The sequence below is a fragment of the Nilaparvata lugens genome, chromosome 8 (assembly GCF_014356525.2).
Source record: "Nilaparvata lugens isolate BPH chromosome 8, ASM1435652v1, whole genome shotgun sequence".
Classification (NCBI taxonomy): Eukaryota; Metazoa; Arthropoda; class Insecta; order Hemiptera; family Delphacidae; genus Nilaparvata; species Nilaparvata lugens.
The window spans coordinates 22,965,230-22,973,944 of NC_052511.1; positions in this window are offsets into that span (position 1 = coordinate 22,965,230).

Consider the following 8,715-nt stretch of genomic DNA (forward strand, 5'->3'; position numbering starts at 1 on the left):
AAATAATTCTTTTTAAATATCAATAAATATTATATTATTCATTCTACATTAATTATTTTACAATTAAAACCTTTCTCATGAGATTAAACCAAATTTAACCTCTCGTTAGCCAAGCGATATTTAACCCCTCATTTATTTGATCAGTACATCTTATTTCAAATTATAATATAACAGCATTATCTTTTATTAATTTCTGTATCCAACTCCTAGAGAGTTAGGACCTGTATTCTTGTTGAATACAATCAATATTAATTATTTTGTTACAAATTTTAAATTACATCATAAATCAATATAGTTCAACCAACAATTAATCAATTCCATTACATGGTGTTGGGCGTCGTTCTCATGAGAAAGAGTTTATTAATTGACAAGATTAGCCTTCAAATTATCTATTGACATTTTCATTTCAGGTCATTATCATAATTATTATATTCTGTGTTTGATCTCGTATAATTATGTCCTCTATTCTCTCAACGTACAGGGTAAATATGATAATTGTTATTATTGTTATATTGAGATGAGTAGCTCTAGTTCTAGTGACTCTGAACAATCACCTAGTGAATTCGAGGTTTCATTATTACGTTTACCTATTGATTTAAAAGTAAAATCTCTGGATAAATCAGAATTATTAGAGCTAGGCAAACAGTTAGGTATTCACATCCCTCATCTGTTAGTATTGAATACTTGAATTCGCTGTTGACTTGGCAAAAAAGTTTGTATTTATGTGGACCACGATTCAGGAGCTAGAGATGCTCTAAGTCGATTACTTAAGTTAGGGTCCCTGTCTCAACGCGATCGTATTATCTTCCCTATGCTAGCCGATTACGAGCGAATAGTAGGCAAGCTAGGCAGAAATCAAGAACCCATCTACGACACAGTAGCTCCCGATAACTTAGCAAAAATCCCAATTCCAGAAAATAATATGGCAGGAAATGATAAAAGACCCTTTGCGAACCCGAAAGCTATGGGGGTACAAAGAGTGAAGACTTCAACGAGTGGTTGAAACCTTCAATAGGGCAGCAAAAATAAATAAGTGGGATGAGGATGATAAAATCTTGTATTTACCCCTCTACCTCAATAAAACATCATTGGCAATTTTCGACATATTTTCGGATAAAAATGAAAACGCGACATTTCTTGATGCAGGGCGACTTAAAAAGTAAACTTGTAGACCCTGTTCATGAAGAGACAACCAGACAAAAACTCGAAAACAGAAACAAATTACCAACAGAAACATACACAGAATACACAGCAGATATAATAAAACTTTGTCACATTCTTGAGCCTCAAATGTAGAGAAAAGATAGTAGGATATGTTTTGAGAGGCTTAGACGTAGGAGCATTGCAACATGTTGCTTTCATGGACAATGCATCAGTTGAAGATTTAGAGAAAAATCTCGCCAAATATGAAAGATCTCGCTTCCTTCTAGACAAAAAGTTAGGAATGCATAATGCTTCAATCGAACAGCCTGTACAAAAAATAAATGTAGTAGATACTTTAGAAAAGAAATTGAACGATCTGAGTATTGTTGTGAAAAATTTGAGTAGAAATGTAGGTCAATCACAAAATCCCAATCCTAATAGACAGTTTGGAAATAGGAGCGGAAACTTTTCCCCACACGAAACAAATCAGAACAACTTCCAAGACAACCTTATTCAAACAAAAATAATTACAATGATCGCGACAGAAACACAATCACATAATCCTAATCCTAATAGACAGTTTGGAAATAGGAGCGGAAACGTCTTCCCACACGAAACAAATCAGAACAATTCCAAAGACAACCTTATACAAACAATAATTACACACAATCAACATCATCAATTACAGGACACCAATCAACCCTAATAGGACTAGATTCTGTACATACTGTAAGAGGAATAATCACTGGAAAGATGATTGTTTTTTCTTATCAAAAACTCGAATACAGGATCCCGAGCCTAGACGAATCGGATATGAACTTGGATCCGGATTTGAAAAACAAAGCGCTGAATTTCCATTTGATAATTATTCTCCAATTCAATTGATAAAGAAGAAATCACATGTAATATAATATCTTCTGTATCAATGAAGATGAACAATCCAAAGCGATAGAATTTGTCAGGCAGTTTTTTCTCAATGCCAATAATATCGTTATACTCAAATGAAAGTGAAAACATTGCTCTAACGAAATAGAAAGTGAAACCACTTCAAACAGCTGTTGTCTTCCGAAATGCATGCTCAGCACGAACTTGGAATGAATGGATCATTGACTAAAGAGAGAAGAATTCAGTCCCAGTACTTACTATTAATGGAAAATTCAAAGGAAAAGATGTATCAATTACCATTGACACCGGTACGAACGTAAACATAGTTCAAAAAAATCTTTTAAGTAGCGATGATCTAAAACATTTGAAAAATAGTAGTATTGCTGCTTTATCGGTACTAATGGTTCATTAATGCCGATCACAGGAATGATCTCGAGTGAAATTCAAATACATGACAGGAAATTCGAAGTAAATTTAGTAATTTCTGAAGACTTACAGGCCGATATTATTGTTGGAAATTCCTTCTCAAAATATAAAATGAAATTAGATTATGAGAATAACATCATTTCAATGAACGATAATGGTAAAATAGTCGATTAGACATGGATAAAGAGTGGATTTGTACATTAAATAGATTACACAACGATTCTGAAACAATATTACAAAAGAAGTCTGCATACCCAATCCCGTAAATTTCGTCAAATGTGCTCTTGAAACAATAATCCCCGCTCAAAAAGACGTGAATGTCAAAGTCATCTAACACAAAAATTGCTCAAAGTATCCCATTTTACTCCAAATGAATCGTTATTACATAATAAAAAATTGCATGTGCTTTGGAATGAGGATGATTTTGAAACAAACATGAGTGAAATTAGAAATTTGAATCTAGGAAGGCAAGATATATAATTTTGACATCTTTTCATGTAATTATTATCATCGTGAGTGAATTATTTATCAAGTTACAAGAGTTTTATTTTCGTGTGATTCAAGTGTTCTACAGAAATTTTCAATCATGCCTCCCAAAGCAAGTACAAGGTCAGTTGTTGCTGCAGATAAGAAGTCGGCTACGGATGAAGAAGATAACAGCAGTCAACCCGTAAATGCAGGTAACAGTGAAGTGAACGTCAATAGTTTAGATTTTGGCAGTAAGCTGGATATTATCATGAACGATATCAAAACAATCAAATCCGACGTTGAAGCAATTAAAACTAAACAAAATGATATGATTTCATCAATTGAGAACTGTTTTGCTGGGATCAATGAAAATAAAAACTCCATATTAAATCAGAAAAAGATATTGAACTCTTGTGTTAGTGATATAAGTGTTGCATCAAATGCGATAATTAATTTGATGAGAACATTATTGGAAAACCCTAATGAATGAGATTTAATTTTTTTCCATTTTGATGATTAATTGAATAAGAATATTCTATTCCTCATGATTTTATCATTCACTTCATGCATTCTTCATAACATTTTTCTATAATTTTAATCCAATCAGATCATGCATTTTTCATCAAATTTTTGGTAATGGGAATTATTCTCAGGATTGTGATTATTATAGGAGAAATATGTTGATTTTTTTCTCGAATCATGGAATTGGTTTTCGTCTTTTTTTCACTCACTGTTAACCATATCATTTATGATGAATATCCTCACTCATTTTTCATTAATTTTAATTACTTTATTTTGTCATGTGTTTATGTGAATTAAAATGGTTGGTTCTCATTTATGATTCGTCTTGATCTGGTATGTGTACTTATGGAATTTTTTACTTTTTTTTCCTTAGATTATTACAGTATGAATGTTGCTAGAATGAATGTCCATCAAACCATAAAAGTATCACTAATTATTCTTAAGTATATAAGCCTATGTAATAAACTTTTTAACCTATTTCTGGATTATGGTTGAAGCGTGTAAATATGTGGAGGAAATTTCAGAGGTAAACTCTTGCTTTCTGACGACAGGGGGAATATTACTGTTTTGCATCAGAATATTAGAAGCTGAACAAAAATTTGATTCTTTCCTAGCTTACATAAGCTGTTGGAAATACAAGCCAGATGTTGTAGTTCTGACTGAAACTTGGTTCCAGCCGTTTCAGGATAAATTCCCCTTTAATATCCATGGTTATGAAGTTATGTTACTGAAAGTGATGGAAATAGAGCATCAGGAATAGCGATCTTTGTCTTGTCTGGAAGGGAGATTACATGTTCACGAGAAGATTTGAGGATAGAGGGTGCTGATTCTGTCTTATTGCATCTTAAAATTTCCAATTACAATTTAAGTCTGTTAAGTCTCTACAGATGGCATTCTGTTAGTGTAAATGTTTTTTGGATAGCTTTGGCCGGTTTCTGGACATGGGAAGGGTTAATAACGACACAATAATTATAGGAGACATGAACATAAATATAAATGATTTATATAATCAGAGTGTTTTTGAATACCTGGAATTGTTGAACTCTAAAGGTTATCAGTCACTTATAGATACGATACTCGAGTATCTACTTCAAGTTCAACCTGTATTGACCATATTTTTATAAATCTAAATTTAGTAAAAATAGTATTCAGAGTGCAGTTATAGAGTCACACGTTTCAGACCATAGAGCCGTCTTGTTTCACTATCAAGGTCAAGTAACGTGAAAAATCCTGCTTCATCTATTAGAGAGACCCTCGATATTAAAAAAATTATATAAATACTCTTGGAGCATGATTGGAGCAATTTATTTGCATGTACTGATGTGATGGTAAGTACTCTTGTTTATTAATGCATTACTGGCTTATATCAACAATGCACTGTGAAACGTCAAAATTCAAAACATATTAATAGTGGTGGTAAACACTTGAAACCAGATGACTTGAAAATATTTGTGTAGAAATTCGGCATCGTGAGACTTTAAAAATACACAAAAATAATCCACATAATGATCAACTTAGACTAAATTTCCTTTCCAGAAAAAATTTATTAATAAAACAGCAAAAATATAAATTTTCGCCAATTTAAGGACCTTTCCTGTTAAAAACCATGGGAAATCATAAACAATCACTGCGTCAATCTTCTATAAAAAATAAATCTATTAGTTTAAAGTGTGAAAATGATGATCTTATCGAGGATGAAAAGGATTGGCAGATAAATTCAATGACTATTTATAATATACTGTGCTTTCGCTAAACATTCAGCAGCAGTGGCGCAGTTGTGTGCCTAAGAAGATAATAGAATAAATTTAGAATTTAGAAATAGGCCGACACATCTAGAAAATACCTGAGTCTATACCTAATTCATGCAGGTGAACGGGCTAGAGTCAAGAAAACTTCAATTAATCTTGCATGCCTGATTAATAGGTTTATACTTAGAAAATCACTACAATTTGAAATAATTGAAAATACAAACAGTTTCAATAAACATTGGCAACTAAAATCGAACAACAGAAAACACATATCATGTTACTTTGTTGACATTCTTCATCTGATTCGGGGGCGCATTACTATCCCCGTTTAGATAGCAATACGTCACAAAACCAAACAAGATCAGTCATAAAATAACCAATCAATTTCAACATGAAATTACTCAAGAAAGAAAAAAAACCCGTTGAACCCAAATTTCGTCACTAGTAGTACCATATAACCCATTTCATAATAATTTGAATCCCCACTTTTTATTGACATTCTCGAATGAACCTTTGTTTCACTACACTGCACTTTCGTTGGTTTGTACGTTGCTTTATCGTCGGGGTTACAGTACCTTGTTTTTGGCGGTGAGCTTTTACCGGTTGAATTTGGCTTGACGGCGACGTCTCTTACGTCCCTAGACCTGTCGTCTGAACGGGTGTCTTGAAGCGGTTTTACATAAAGTGCGGAACAAAGGGTGGTAGTACAAGAAGTTGGTTTGGGGACACACATGAACCGCTGTAAATAAATGTATTACAGCATTAATTTCTAACTCTTCCTACAATTCATCAAAAGCAAAAAAGGAGTTTATTCTGTTATTTAATTTAGATTTTATCTTGACGTTCTGATTTCATTCTCAAAATTTAACAAATGAATTAAAACGGATTATTGCCAGAGTGTGTCATTAATATACAATTAATTAAATTCTCTCATTCTATTTGAATCTCATTCTATATAGATTTTTATCTTTAAACTACTGATTCTTTGTATCAGAATTAATGGATCTTTCTTCACAAATAATTCAAAAGTTCTGCTATAATTAATAAATTCGCGTTCAGTTAAAAGCCTTAACGCCATGAGAAAACACCAGTCAGAAAAATATAAAATTGAGTCTTAAACTCAATATGAAAATTCTTAAAAGTTTCATTCCAATTTAAAGGCTATCTTCCTGACTTTCAGCAATACTCTACGATAATATATCTCCAGAAACAATAACTCAAATGTAACGTAACTGAAAACTTTCTATACTTCTGTAGAAAAAAAATTATAATTATCTTCATCACTAATAAAATCAAAAGGATTATTCTCAATCAATATTATAACTTGAAAAATAACAGGCTTAATTAATTCAATACTCTTATGGAAGTTTCAATCAATTATAACACTTAAATTATTCCCTAAATTATATTTTAACCTTATTTTACGTACCTTAGCGGTTATTTGAAGAAACATTATTCGTACATGATGAAGAAACACAATTAAACCTTTCAGGACATGGCACTACTAGTAAATTTAAACATTAATAAAAAATAAAACTAGCTCCTACATTAACTACTGAAATAAACTTATAAACTGCCCAAAAAGGGGGAAACATAGTGACTACATCTTTACTCTCGTAGTGCTCTAGCAAAGTGTCCTCCGGAACGTAATCTGGTCTCTCGACTGGGGAATCCCCACTACTGTATTTAGAAACAGGTCTCCTATTGGGCGAATGGAATCAATTTGACCAATCGTCGCGTGGCTCTACAGCCTTGGACCAAATAGTAACTGCAAAATCGGTAGTTTGTTATAATTTCAATGTTTGCTGTTTTCCAACTTATCGCATTTTATGTCGCGACAAGAAGGCTAAGTTTTAGAGATAATTCATAATCTACATTCCTCGACGACTCGGAGCCACAATTTTTAAATATCTATCATGGGAAACTCGAAGTCATGGCCGTCATAATAGAGAGAGAAAATAATTTATTTCGCTAACTCACTTACAATAATGGCTCTAGTCTATTGCGTATTAAATTTACTATTATAACTTGGGAAAAGGCCTGAATTAAAGACAGTGCCCGGCACACTCCCCTTCCTTCCGGTGTGAAACACGCAAAATAAATCTAATCAGGATATGTTACCATAGAGGCATTCTGTATGATTTGGAGAGTCGAATTTCTGGATTGATAGTAGGATCCAATTTGAAGCGGGCCCTCTTCAAAAGAAATCTCTTTAATCATTCCGAAATTCAGCAAAATGTATAATAATTGAGATTTGTGGCAAGAGTCTTTAAAACTGTGGCAAGAGTCAGGACAAAACAATATGGACGTGTCCACCTTTTAAGTAGGTACTAAAGACGGACCGAGTATAATAATCTTGAATCCTTCAATCACTTTATTGAGTCCCTGGTATTTTCTTGGCAAACTCTAACAAGGGAAAACGTTTAAAAGACATCATAGTTTTAATTGGTTCTATGTTACTCTGCTGTTGTAAAATATGAAGTACGTTTGATCATAATAGTAAAGGATGAAACTTTTTCACTCAGCTGAATGTATTGAAATCTAACTATCATTACTATAGAGTTGAGAGTGCAACATATTTTTAACAATATAAAGCAATTTAGTAGGCAATACTATTCTACATAGGCTACGATTCAAAGATAACAATGGTTGAAACAGCATTATTAGATCAACGCGAGAGCTATATGACATGTGCCTAAGAAGATAATTTAGAATAAAATTTAGAATTTAGAAATAGGCCGGCACATCTAGAAAATACCTGAGTCTATACCTAATTCATGCAGGTGAACGGGCTAGAGTCAAGAAAACTTCAATTAATCTTGCCATGCCTGATTTAATAGGTTTATACTATAGAAAATCACTACAATTTGAAATAATAGAAAAATACAAACAGCTTCAATAAACATTGGCAGCTAAAATCGAACAACAGAAACAACAATATCATGTTACTTTGTTGACATTCTTCATCTGATTCGGGGGGGCATTACTATCCCGTTTAGATAGCAATACGTCACAAAACCAAACAAGATCAGTCATAAAATAACCAATCAATTTCAACATGAAATTACTCAAGAAAGAAAAAAACCCGTTGAACCCAAATTTCGTCGATAGTAACCCTATAACCCATTTCATAATAATTTTGAATCCCCACTTTTTATTGACATTCTCGAATGAACCTTTGTTTCACTACACTGCACTTTCGTTGGTTTGTACGTTGCTTTATCGTCGGGGTTACAGTACCTTGTTTTTGGCGGTGAGCTTTTACCGGTTGAATTTGGCTTGACGGCGACGTCCTCTTACGTCCCTAGACCTGTCGTCTGAACGGGTGTCTTGAAGCGGTTTTACATAAAGTTGCGGAACCAAAGGGGTGGTAGTACAAGAAGTTGGTTTGGGGACACACATGAACCGCTGTAAAAAATGTATTACAGCATTAATTTCTAACTCTTCCTACAATTCATCAAAAGCTAAAACAGGAGTTTATTCTGTTCTTCAATTTAGATTTTATCTTGACGTTCTGATTTCA